This window comes from Fukomys damarensis, unplaced genomic scaffold, assembly GCF_012274545.1.
Source record: "Fukomys damarensis isolate Sample0158 unplaced genomic scaffold, DMR_v1.0_HiC HiC_scaffold_15, whole genome shotgun sequence".
In the NCBI taxonomy this organism is placed as follows: domain Eukaryota; kingdom Metazoa; phylum Chordata; class Mammalia; order Rodentia; family Bathyergidae; genus Fukomys; species Fukomys damarensis.
The window spans coordinates 20,091,871-20,105,267 of record NW_022900927.1 but is presented as its reverse complement, the minus strand read 5'-3'; the positions used below and the strand labels follow the sequence as shown (position 1 = coordinate 20,105,267).

Sequence of the window (13,397 nt, the reverse complement as noted above, 5' to 3'; positions counted from 1 at the left end):
ATATTTATATTTATATAAAAAGACTAATAATAGCAGTATGTTATGCATTGTAGCTTTCTTACTTTTTCTTTTTGTTTTTTTTTTTCCTGGTACCAGGGATCGAACTCGGGTCCTTGCACTTGCAAGGCAGGTGGCAGAACCACTAAGCTAAATCCCTGGCCCTTCCCCTAGCTTTCAATAAAAGGACTATACAGTTTCCTTCAATCAGCTCAATAATCTGTTCTGTTTTTTTTTTTTTTTTTTTTTTTTTTTTTTTGCACCAGGGATTGAACTTGGGTCCTTGCGCTTACAGGACAGTTGGCAGAACCACTGAACTAAATCCCTGGTCCTGCCTTTTAGATTGAAATATATCAAAGGGAAGAGATGGGTGTATTTCAACCTTTCCCCTCTTGTATTTTGGAAAGTGACCACCCTTCCTTCTGCTTCAGAGAAAATCCCAGGTGGAAATATCATAAAATTTAGAAGTTAGAGTTTTTCTTCTCGATAGTCAGTAAGCATAACTGAGGCTCTCTATAGCAGACTGGGAAAATCCAGAGATACTTTACAGGTGATACTTCCTCTCCTCAAGAACAGTCACTCCAGAAAAGCAAAGATAAGTGGACAGAAACTAAGTAAGAAAGATTCTTTGTGTTATTATGAAAACTTTTTACAGAAAAAATGAGGACCAAGAAATGTGTAGTTGGGTAAGTTAACTTCTATAGGTCATTCTATGATTCCACACAAAATGAAGTATGGAATCTATTTGAATAAATAGTTATAGCTGAAATTTAAACAGTATTTAGAAAAAGCTAGATATTAAGCTTGCATTATAACTGGTCTTTGTTCTTTACCAGATGTTGGTAGAACACTTTAGTCAGGTGGTAGTCAGAGACTCAAAAATCTTAATCCCCCTTTCTCAAAAACTAAGTGGTGGTAGAGGGGATAAAATTTTTAGTTGTGAAATTATTTTATTTGTGTCCTTGCCTCCAGCTAGGAAAATATATCCTAGGATGGTCATTTCGATTGCAAACTAATCTCTCACTGAATCTATTTTGTTTCATTTTTCCCACTTAGATTGTGTGCTTCAGCAAAGATTATCCGTTCACCAATCCCCACAACCTGACTCATTTAAGCTTTTTATTGAACAATATCTACTATCCCTAGAATTGTCTTCAGTCCCAGCTCTTCACATCCTCCTATCAAAACCCAGCTCAAAACATTTTCCTGCAAAGATTCCTCCCTTATTAACTGCTTTCCTCCAGTTTTACCTAACCATTTAGTTTCAACAATATTTAACTGCATAAACCTGTGTGTGTGTGTGTGCACTTGTGTGTATTTAAAATAGTGGAAGATTTAAATACTTAGTCTGTCTTCCTCACTCTTTAGGATGTTTCAGCATTGTTAAAATTATGTTTTGTTTTGTTTTCAGTTTCCACAAATTTATTAAAATTGACATGTTTAATCTTCTCTTCAATGAGCATCCATCCAGCTGCCTTTGTAAGGGTAAGCTGTATGCCCACTGATGCTATAAAACCCTTAAAGGCTTCAGGACAACAAGTTTTAACTCCACTTTCCCAGTGTCAAAATTATGTTTGAAATGGACTAATTGCTCATCACAAAATGAGCTCCAAGAGTCTTCTGTATCAAGTCCTGAGAGACGAACCGGTGATGAATAGCAATGCCAAACATGAGGAAAATGGCTAATAGAGAAGAGAAATCCTATTTTGTACTCCACTAGGCTTCCCCGCTTCCAACATTAAGAACACTTGATTAAGCAATTTCCAGTGCCACACTAATGTCTAAACTTCCACTCAGAAAGAGCATCGCACATAAGCTATATCCCGGGGAGAAGGATGGCAGCTAGAGCGGCAGTGTCTAGTACGTGACAAACTCTCAGCCAGCCCTTGTGGAAAGAGGAAAGGATTGAAAGGAAGGACTCATAGGGACAGGAAAGGGCTAAGAAAGCCAATAGGTTCTGAATGGTTCACAATTTGCCTAAGTTGGTTGACTTTCCAAGCAAGGGATATCAAATCAACTAATACTAATGGGGATGGGACAGTCTTAATTTTTTTTTTTAAAGTAGTATCAGCATGGAGAAGTTTCCTCTACAGTGAAAAACAAGGTACTCTACAGAGAATCAGTGCTGGAGGAGATGAGGGCAAGGACATTTCTGGACATCCATCAGGCAAGTCTTTTGGGAAGCAGAAGAGGAGTTAAATGAGCAGAGAGTTTGGCAAGAAGGAAGCTACAGGGCTGAGCACAGAGGAGCAGGACTGAAGAAGCGAACCGTGTGACCCTTCAGAGATGAGCGAGGGTAACTTTGCACAGGGGAGACAGATACCAGTTTGTCTTAGAATGAAAAGCTCTGTTGGAGGTCAGGAGGAGCCCTGAGAGAGGAGTCGAGGGAGTGATTAGTTGATAGAAGAATCAGTAAGAGATGTAGAGGGTTTAGAATGGTCTTTTCTTCAGAACGCAGAACATAAGCAGACAGAAAACCTTCCCTTGTTCACCCACCAACAAGGAAATGGGAGCAGAGTTGTCAGCCCCACCTCAAGTACCTCACAGGAAAAGTGCTGGCAGTGACATTGCTGTAGCATACAGAAAGGAGCTTGCTACCAAGATGAGAGGAGCATCTTTAAGCAAATACTTTGCCCTTCTTGCTGACATGTGAAATCCTCAGACTGATCCTGTCCCTGGGAATCAGTTCCTTCCCCTCTTAAGCTGCCTGTCCCTAGTTCCTGGTTTCTCTGCATGGACCTGTACAGATATCCTTTCAAACACCTATTGCCAAGCAGGGAAGATGATCCTAAATCAGTCTGGAAACTTTCCAAGGATGACTCTGTTTTTAGGTCCCTGGAATCTATTCTCAAATCTGTCAGTTCCCCCTTCAGTCTAATCTACTACTTTAGATGCTCTGTTCTTACCACTGGCAGAGGTGGAGAATTCCCAAAGATGATTTGGACAGAGGAAAACAGTGATAGGGCCAGAGAAGCAACTGTGAGAACAAAATAAATGTAAAAACATGGCCCTGTTATTCAAATTCTTTTTTTTTTTATTGTTTTTTGGGACAGGATCTTGCTATGTAGTTCAAGCTGGCCTTGAACTTGCAAGGATACTCCTGCCTCAGCCTCCCAAGTTCTGGGATTACAGGTGTGCACCACCATTTCTGGCTGTCTAGTTTTTTTGAGCACTTACTGTGCCAAGCATTTTGCTAAGCCTAGGGATAAAAGGTATATACAATTTAAAAATATATACTCTCTTTTATATAATGAATATACATTAATAATTATAGTAAAGGGCCCAGGATTTAGTTCAGTGGCACCGTGCCTACCTCTAAAGTACAAGGTCCTGAGTTCAATCCCCAGTACAAAAAAAAAGTAATAATTATAGTAAAAATTTAAAATAAACCTCCAACTTACAAAACTAATAAAAGAGACAAATCCACTGTTATACCAACACAAGACAGTGTTATAATCAGAATCTAAAGCAATATGATGCTATAGTTGGGAGATACAAAAATAATTGTCACTATAGATCTAGAGAATATTCTTGGAAGAGATTTTAAACTGGGCTTTAAGGAGAGGTCAGACATTAATAAGTTGAAGAGGGAAGGAACAGATAGAACAGCATGTGCAAGATCTAGTGTAAGAACACAGAGCAAGTTCAAGAACCTCACGCAGACCCATGAAGCTGTGGTGTGGGTTAGGTAATGGGATGTAGATATAATTAAAGTCATGTCATCATGGAGGGATCTGAAGACCAGGCCCCAGCATTTGGATTTTATTCTCTATGTAATGGAGAATCTGGTAATTAAGATAGATATGCCATATTTCTTTGAGATTCCAGATAAATGACTCATTTTCTGAAGTTTGAGAAGTTCTAGAAATCTTCTAGGTACCCTAAGAAAAGTGAGATTTCATACAGACTCCATCCTGGAACCTGGGGTCTTCAGTCAAGAGACTCGGTCAGATGGACATGCAAAGTCCCTTTGTCGCATTGGGACAGACAGTAGGGCACAGAGATAAGGGTAAATGATAAAATGTTAAGAAGCTATAGAACAACGAAGTCTTAGGAGCCAGGTAAGGCTAATTAAGGAAGTTTTCTGGTGTGAGTTTAGGACGAGGTATGTAAGGGACATATGCAAAGGGCTGAACAGGGAGGACAGAGAAACAGTACCTGGGACTGGAAGAGGAGGAAACGAGCCTGTGTAAGTGCTTGGAGACAAGTACGAGCAAGCACATGCGATGAGTGTCATGTGTGGGAGACAGAACAAATGAACTCCGCTGGAATGGAGAGTCTGTAATAAGAGCTAACAAAGACTCAGGCCACGGGTACACCAGTTTCCAGCTCGGCAGTAAGATCTGACACTGGCCACTGTGTTCGCCTCTCTAGAAAGAGAGTCAGGAATTCCAGCCTCCCTTGTACCCTTGTATTTTCATGAGACATGGGTTACATTTCTAGTTGTTCTGGAACATTGACTCATCCTCTGGTGAAAAATGTGAGTGTCCTCAGGTAGGCTACAGAGGGACAAAGTAAGGCCAGAGCAAAGGAGGCTGATAGGCTCAAACTTAAGTTACAATTTAAAACTAAGGTCTGCTTGGGCTAAACTTATACTCAGGATTGCACTCCTTGTCTTCCTTTTCCTCTGTTTCTTCCTTGGGCATCCTATAGGGATGTTGAATCCTACCTAAGTCAGGGGAGGGAGTGGTCAGATGTGGAAGAGGTGGTTATTACAGAATGACTTCAGAAGGCCTGAAATGTTTTGGGTTAGCTGCCTCTCGCAGCCAGACTCCCTAGATTAAGTCACCACATTCTCTTTGGGAACCAGTCTAGATTCACAGGCACAAGCAGCCACCACAGAAATCTTCTGAAAAGTCTGAGTGCTGGAGTAGAAACTACCATTGGCCATTCTGAGCAATTAGTGAAGCCATGTTGACTCTAAACCACAAGGAAAAGACTGAGCTCAGTTTTGCTGAGTAAAGCAAAAACTTTCATTTAGCCCAAGTGCAATTAGAAGCTACGAACCAAAGCGCCCCTGAAACCCAGCTGGGAAATCATTCCCTCATGTTCTCTCTCTACTCCACATTCCACCATAGAAGACAGTATAAAAAGCAACTGCCCCACACCCTTCTGTGGAAAAAAAGGTACATTTTGGGATGGTTTGGAGGCATCAAAATGGTAAGCAATTTTAGGGTACAATTAAGACCTGGCTGCTCAACCCTACAATAAATTACCATCAAAGGCGCTCACACGTCAGTAAGAGAAAAAAAGCACATGTGCTTGCAAGACGATGTGTGTCTGATGCTCATAAAAAAGATAAAAATATAGGTCATCATCATGTAACGAGCTTGTAGGTGTCAGAACGTGTGCTGTTGGGGAGGTACAAGAGGGGAAATGGAGAGAAACCAAGAAACCAAAAAAGGAGTGGAAATTAGACTCCAAACTCCAGGTTCTTCCCTTCTGCTGAGGATAGTGGGCTGTGAGGGGACCCAAAGGGATCCCGTCCCCATTTTTTAATTTCTGAAGATATCCCTGCTCCCTCCTCCACTGGATTTTCGACATATTAATCACTTCTCCCATTTTGAAATCAACTGGTCAGGCTATTATTCAAGCATTGTTAATGACACCATCGACCAAGGTATCAATTAGGCAAGTTGGGATAAGAAGAGCAGAGAGCAGGGCTAGCCAGGGAGAACACAGGTCTGTTTGGGTGCAGGTAACCCCCATTACAGCAAAAGTTCCTCTCTTACCTCAACTCCCCTTACGGACAACTGCAAACACACCGAATTCTCCAGGAAGACCTACTCCAAAAGGTTCCTTCATCATATCTCCTGCTTGCCCCCTCATTGGATTTCAACCATTCACACAAACCATTCAGGATATGCAGGCAAAGACCACAGCCAGTCAGCGCTGGGCTATTCCTGTGGTTACAGCCCAAGGTTATGAGAGGAAAAGCTTCCTCAGCCACTTCTATGCAGGCTACCCTGGGTGGAATTTCTTTTCTCGGCAACAACATATATTCTGAACTCACTTTAACATCTAGCTCATCCAGGAAGCACTTTTTTTTCAAATACAGGTAATGTCTTCTTGTGCTATTTCCCTCATTAGACAGTTCCTAATCACCAGAATTAATTCTTTCCTTTTATTGTTTGCTAGATCTCTCTGTTCCAAATTCCTCTCACGAAAAGCTCTCTCTGTTCAAAGGGGCTGTTTGGAGCAAATCAGTGTGACAGATATCAAAGTCATTGAAATTTAGATTTTGGAGAAAGGAAAAAAAGCAAGAGTAGAATAAAAACTACAACTTGGTAAAAGTCAATCCAATAATCGAGATGTCCAAGTTTCTTCCCATTTTATACACAGGCAGGTTTTGTCCTACACTCCATCCAGGTTCTTGACAACGCCCCCGCCCCCCACTCTCAGGTGGACAGAAGTTCTCCATGGCTTTCTTTCCACACCACTGATTAACAGATATTTGGTCAGATATGGGAGAATAGAGGTCGGGATATCAATGTTTTCAGTGTCTCTGGGCCCCCCAAAGTGTTGCTGGACCAACTTGATTCTAACCACCACAACCAAGGCTAGAAATCACAATACCAGTATTCATGTTTGGAATCTTGAAAGACAGCTCTTTCTTTCTTTCTTTTTTCTTGCAGTAGCAGGGATCAAACTCAGGACCTTGTTCTTGGGAGGCAGGTGTGCTGCCACTGAGCTAAATCCCCAGCCCCTAAGACAGTTGTTTCTTAATTACATTGGCTATGAAAGTGAACAACAAGCTTCCCAGGCCCTTTTCTAGATGACAGAGCAACTTCTAACACTGAGCTATAGTAGCTGATGGAAAAATAAACACTTTCCAAATGGAGAAACCAGAACTTTTAAGGCTTTTTTAAGGTGAAGAACAACAGCAACAAAAAAGTTTCCAAATACCCTGGAGGTTCCCTAACAGCAGAAACTGTATTATAATTTTTTTAAAAAAGCTTTATTAAGATGGTTCACAAACTGCATGATTTACTTATTTAAGGCATACAATTCCATGGTTTCTAATATATTTACAGAGTTGTCTGATTATCATCACAATCAATATTAGAATATTTTCGCCACTCCAAAGAGAAAAGCTATACCTGTTAGCATTCTCTTCTCATTTCCCCTTAATACCCCATCCTTAGGCAACCACTAAGCTATCTCTGTAGATTTACTTAATCTGAATACTTCATATATAAGGAATCATACAATATGTGGTCTTTTGTAACTGGCTTCTTTCAGTTAGCAAAATGTTTTCAAGGTCTGTCTATATTGCAGCCTATATTAATGCTTTGTTCATTTTTTATTGGCAAATAATATTCTATTATGTAGATATTCCACATTTTGTTTATCTATCATCAGTTATTGGACATTTGGGTTGTTTCCTTTGTTTAGCTATCCTGAATAATGCTGTTGTGAATCTTTATGTGCAAGTTTTTATGTGGATACATGTTTTCATTTCTCTTGGTTATATACCTGGAAGTGGAATGCTGAATCATAGAGTAACTCTTAAGTTTAACATTTTGAGGAGCTGCCAGATTGTTTTTCAAAGGTATCCTCACCATCTCCCACCAACATTTGTTATTATTTTGTTATTATTATTATCCATCTTAGCAGAAATACTACTATGAAGTAATATTTTATTGTGGTTGTGCCTTCCATTTCCTCGATAGCTATTAAGGTTGAGCATATTCCATTGTACTTATTGGCCATCTGTAGGTCTCCTTTGTAGAAATGTCATTTCAAATCCTTTGTCCATTTTTTTTTGTTTTTGGTACCAGGGATCAAACTCTGGACCTTGTACTTGTGAGGCAGGTGGTGGAACCACTGAGCTAAATCCCCAGCCCCTTTGTTCATTTTTAATAAGGCCAGTTGTCTTTTTTTCTGTTTTGAGTTAATTTTTGCATGTAATGTAAGGTAGAAATCCACTTAGTTCTTCTTCTGCATGTGGATATTTGGTTACCACAGCACCCCATGAATGGACTGTTCTTTTCCCTTGCAATTGTCTTGGTGCTCTTGTTGAAAATCAGTTAATAAAAAATAAGAAGGGTAGGGGATAGGAAAGAGGGGAATGGAATTAATATGAGAAAATGGAAACAAAGTTTTCGTAAATAGGGAGGGGTGGAGGGGTTCAAGGAAGGGCAGGGGAATAGGGAAAAATAAGAACCAAGATATATCATGTAAAGGTACAAGATCCTAATGGTGAAAGTAACTGTATTGTATACCTAAAATGTACCAATGAACTTAATGGAAGAAAAAAAAGTTTGTTCTTGGACTCTTGAATCTATTCCATTGGCTAAGGTGTTATATATCCTTATCCTTGTCTCATAAGATTATTTGAGCCTTGTAGTAAATTTTAATATCAGGAAATGTGATTTCTCCAAACTTATACTTTTTCAAGATTGTTTTGGCTATTTTGGGTTCCTTGAGCTTCTGTACAAATTCTGGGATCCAGTTGTTAATTTCTGCAAAGAAGACAGGTGGAATTTGATAGGGATTGTATTGATCAATTTGGGAACTATTGCCATGAATGATGTTTTTACATTTATTTAAGTCTTCTCTAATTTCTATGAACAATGTTTTGTAGTTTTCAGAATGTAAGTTTTATATTTCCTCTGTTAAATGTATTCTTGAGCAATTTATTATATTTAATGCTATTATAAATGGAATTGCCTTCTTAAATTCATTTTCAGATTGTTTATTACAAGTATCACAATTTTCTTGTCAACTCTAGAGCTGTGTTAGTCAGCTTTCTGTTGCTGTAACAAACACCCAAGATAACTAAAGTGGAAAAGTTTATTTTTGACTCACAGTTTTGGACCCTCCGGTCCATGAGCAATTGGCCCTTTTGCTTTGGGCTTGCATCAAGCAGCACATCATGGCAGGGAGTCCATGGCACAGCAAAGGTGCTTTCTTCATACCCATGAGGCCAAAGGGAGAAAGAGCAAGAAACCAGGGCCCCACAATCCCCTTTACAGGTGTACCCCTGGTTACTTCCTATCTCCCACAAGACTCTACCTCAAGCTCCCACCACTTCCCAATGGCACCAGGCTAGGGACCAAGACTAACATGTGGGGTTTGGGAAATACCTAAGATCCAAACCATAATAAGCCCTAAACATAACTATTTACAGAGCACCTACTGGGTGAAAGTGCTCTGTCAGTTTGAATGAGAATAAAGAGAAGACTAGGCCCCTAAACTCAAGGAACTTATAAGAAATTGTGCTGTACACATTTCTCCTTTATAATTTATTTTTAAATTACAGGTTGACAAATGAGGGTTGTATATATTTATGGAATGCACAGTGATACTGATTTATGAATATAGTGTGAGATAATTAAATCGACCTGATTAACATATCCATCACCCTTTTGTTTTCAGTGCTAGGGATTACACCCAGGGCCTTGCACCTTCTAGGCAAGCACTCTACTATGGAGTGCCCAGCCCCAGCCCACTATCATTTTTTGTTTTTTGAGTCTTTTGTTTGTTTGTTTGTTTGTTTGTTTTGAGACAGGGTCTCACTATGTAGTTGAGACTGACCTGGAACTCACTATGTAGCCCAGGCTGGTCTCGAACTCACAGTGATCCTCCTGCCTCAGCTTCCTGAGTGCTGAGATTATAGGCGTGCACCACCATACCTGGCTCAGTATCATTTTTTGTAGTGAGAATATTTGAAATTTGCCTTCTTAGCAATTTTAAAATGTATAATACATTATTTAGTATATTTACTATGTTGTGCAACATATATACTCCCCAAATCAAACTTATCCTTCCTATTTGAGACTGTATGCCTTTGACTATCATCTCCACATTCTGTCTATCTCTCAGCCTCTGGTAATTACTATTCTGCGTTCTGTATCTTTTGGTAATGGGGATCGAACTCGGGTCCTTGCACTTGCAAGGCAGGCGGTAGAACCACTGAGCTAAATCCCCAGCCCCTATTTTCTGTGTCTTTGACTTCAACTGTTTTAGATTCTACATATGAGAATATACACAACTTGTGTCAATTTAAAAAATTATTAAAGATATTTTAAAAGGAGAAAAACATTTTTCCATCTCTGAGTTTATGTCTCCAAATTTGGGTGCCACCAACAGATTTTGGCAAGTAAATGAATTCACAAATATCAAATTCATGAACTGTAAGGCTCAACTGTAATTTGTGTTAAGCATGTTGAGCATATGGTGGAAATGGAGAACATTACAATGAGTGAAATAAGACAAGCACAGAAAGACAAACATCTTCACAATTTTTTGGTGGGGGATACTAGGGATTGAACTCTGGTCCTTGAGATTGTGAGGCAGGCAGTGGTGAAACCACTGAGCTAAATCCCCGGCCCTCTTCACAATATTTTGAAGGGATTTAAAATACCTCATCTTAATCGGTCCTTGCTACACCATTCATTCATTTATTCAAAACTATTTATTGAATGACTATTATGTGGAAACACTATAGTAGTTACAGGGAATAAGTGAAGAAGGAAATAAACACAATCCTTATCTTCATGAGTTAGGAAAGCAGATATTAATCACATATAAATTATGAATTGTGGTAAGTACTGTAAAAGAAAAGCATATTAAATAGAGGTAGGACAAATAGCACCATACCCATTTACGGAAGAGAAGACTAAAGTAAATAAGGGCTTAATATTCTAGAGGCAGAGAGCAAAGGATATTATGAGAAAGGTCATGACCTTCAGTTTTAACATTGAGTTGTTTGGTTAGACATAGAATATCTATGTTTTATTTCTCTGCCTTCAAGAAAAAGGAAGTGGAAACATGTTTAGGAGGGATGAAAGTCCCCCTGTTCCAATGGGAGCAGGACACTTTGGCCACCAGTTTGGCTCCTTGTCAGGCTCACGCAGAGAAGCAAACAAGAGTCCCATGGAGGAGGATGAGATGTAGTCCCCATATCCCACATACTGCCCCCTGCTCTACAACAGTGCAGTATTAAACTGATTTCCAGGATTGGAAGATCTAAGCCAAATGGATTCTTTAATATTATTTCTCTTTCTCACAGGTTCCAGCTTCTTTGGTGCTACCCAACCTGCCCTAGCTTTTGTAGAAGATGACCTAGAGCTATAAATAAATTCTCTCACACAAAAAAACTTTAGAGTACTTTTTAAAAATGTCATAGAAAATTGGGAGAGGGCAAAGTAATACATAGAAATTTGAAAACAATTTTATGAATGAATTTTAAAGAGAAAACCTTGAGTTTTACGTATTCTAAAAGGAGAGACAATGTGTTTTTAAACACAGAAGTAAAGGCCTGATATTGATCCAGATGGTCCCTTAATTTCACTGTGACAAGTAGTGACATGGCCAAGCTATAAGCTGCAATGGCAGAGCCTAGACCAGATCAGAGGCCTCCTGATTTTTGTAATAGTCTTCTACCCCTGCATTTCCAGACACTTAACAAGTCCTTGATCAATTTATTAAACATACATGGCACCATAGCTAGAACTAGGAGATGCAAAGGTGAATCTAATAAAATTCCATCTCTCATCGTCTGCTTCTCCTTGAGGATCTATTCCCTCATCCCTGATCTCGAAGACTAGGCTCGATTCTTCTCCTTATATAATATTTTATGCATTTTCTACTGCTACACTTCACATATATTATACTTATGCACTAATATGTCTGTTTATCCCACTAATATTATATCTTGTAGATGATTGCTCCTTGCTACCCCAATGCCCAGCACAGTGCTTGGCACATTTCAGGCTCAAATAAACCTTTATAAATCAATAACAGGTCCAGTCCTCCTTGCCCTGCTTTATTCTGCTGGCACAGATCCACCTGATACGTGACCATATTCCTCCTGGGAGAAAAAAGCATAAAGTGGATACGTTCACACTATGATTAATGGCCACACCAGTGGTAGGGATGAAACAGAACAACATCCATGGGAGTCACGGAGCAACTATTTCCTCTCCCTACACACCTGTGCTAAATCCGTGGAGGTGTGGAATCCACGGAGATGGAGAATCAAGAAAAACAACGAAGTTAGTTTATGCTATAGGTATTTAATAAAATGGGACGGCTGAGGATGTACACTTCGGAAAGCTCCCTTTTGCTTTATTTCATTCATGTATTGCCAATCTTGGGTTGTCTTTTTTCCAAGGATAGGTTGTTTTTGTCTCTTACATGCCTCATTTTGATTTCACCGAGTTAAAGGAAGCACTTAGGAGAATGAAATGCATATTTAAAGCTGAGTTGTTGCACAGCCAGCCCAGAGAGAGCACGAGAGAGGAGCCTTATTAAAACTCATCTATATTCCTTTTCATAAAACATCATCATAAATGGAACTGTAAAACAGAGCCTTGGGAGCCTCAGAAGTTAGCTCAGCCCAGACTACCCACAGGGGACAGGAAGATGGTAGTGGATGGCTTTCTTCTACTCCCAAGGTCCACCGTGTGACCCTAGCAGCATGGGGAGATACAATGTCAATGTCCATTCCAGATTCAGAATAAGAACCATATGCACTTCCAGATAAACAGAAATATTACAGAAATCAAATAAGGACTGATTTGTAAGTAATTTCTTCGTCAAATTTTTTTGGGACAAAAGTATACGCTAGCGTGGATCTACCTACCTGGATAACGTATGTGTCTGTTGGCTTCAGAGATTGGCTAGGTTCACTTTCTCCCCTCATGGACGATCAAACTATAATCAGCCAAGCCCTAAAAGAAATAAGGGTGAGTTTGATGAGAGCATGAGTATATAGAATGTATACACTCATTTTGAAGAAAGGAGATGGAGACCAAAATTCTAACTTCACCACAAAGCCAGATCGGAATTACTCTTCTTAGCTATATCTTGGATATTTTTCCACTCTTTCTCCTTCCAAAGGGTGCAGACAAGCAGAAGTGGACCCAAGTGTCCTACCAGTTCTTCAAAAACAAAATGAAGTACATACAACTGGGCCAAGTTACCAGCACCAAATCTATGTAGCACCAAAGCAGTGAAAGTTTTAGAACTGGATTCACATAAACTCAGATTATCTGATCCTTGATGTAGATGATTTGAGTCTGAATGGCCCACTGAGGCTATCTACACAGATTCAGTATCCTCTCTTTGGAAAAGCTAGTAAAGATAACAATAAATATCTGTACATAAAATAGAAAATAGCTACATACTTTATAAATCTAGGTATTTGAAAGCATAAGGATATTGGTGAAATTTTCAGGTAAAAAATGAAAATGGCAGCCAGGTGTGGTGGCACATACCTATAATCCCAGTACTTTGGGAGGCTGAGGCAGGAGGAGCTTTTACAAGTTCAAGGCCAGTCTGGACAATTTAGCAATTTAGCATGAGCCTACCTCAGAACAAACAATAAAAAAAAAAAAGGTAACTCTGTACAAAGGTCCTGGGTTTAACTCTAGTACCAAAAAAAAAAAAAA

The 13,397-nt window shown here is 39.4% G+C and overlaps 1 long non-coding RNA gene across 2 annotated transcripts in view; it reads right to left on the bottom strand.

The window, feature by feature from the left end:
* LOC104851929 overlaps positions 1 to 12,673 on the bottom strand; it is a 39,651-nt gene extending 26,978 nt beyond the window's left edge. For both annotated transcript variants that reach the window (XR_002024875.1, XR_002024876.1), the window contains exon 1: positions 12,590 to 12,673. This is a non-coding gene — a long non-coding RNA (uncharacterized LOC104851929). The remainder of the gene's footprint in view (positions 1 to 12,589) is intronic.
* Between the last annotated feature and the right edge of the window lie 724 nt (positions 12,674 to 13,397).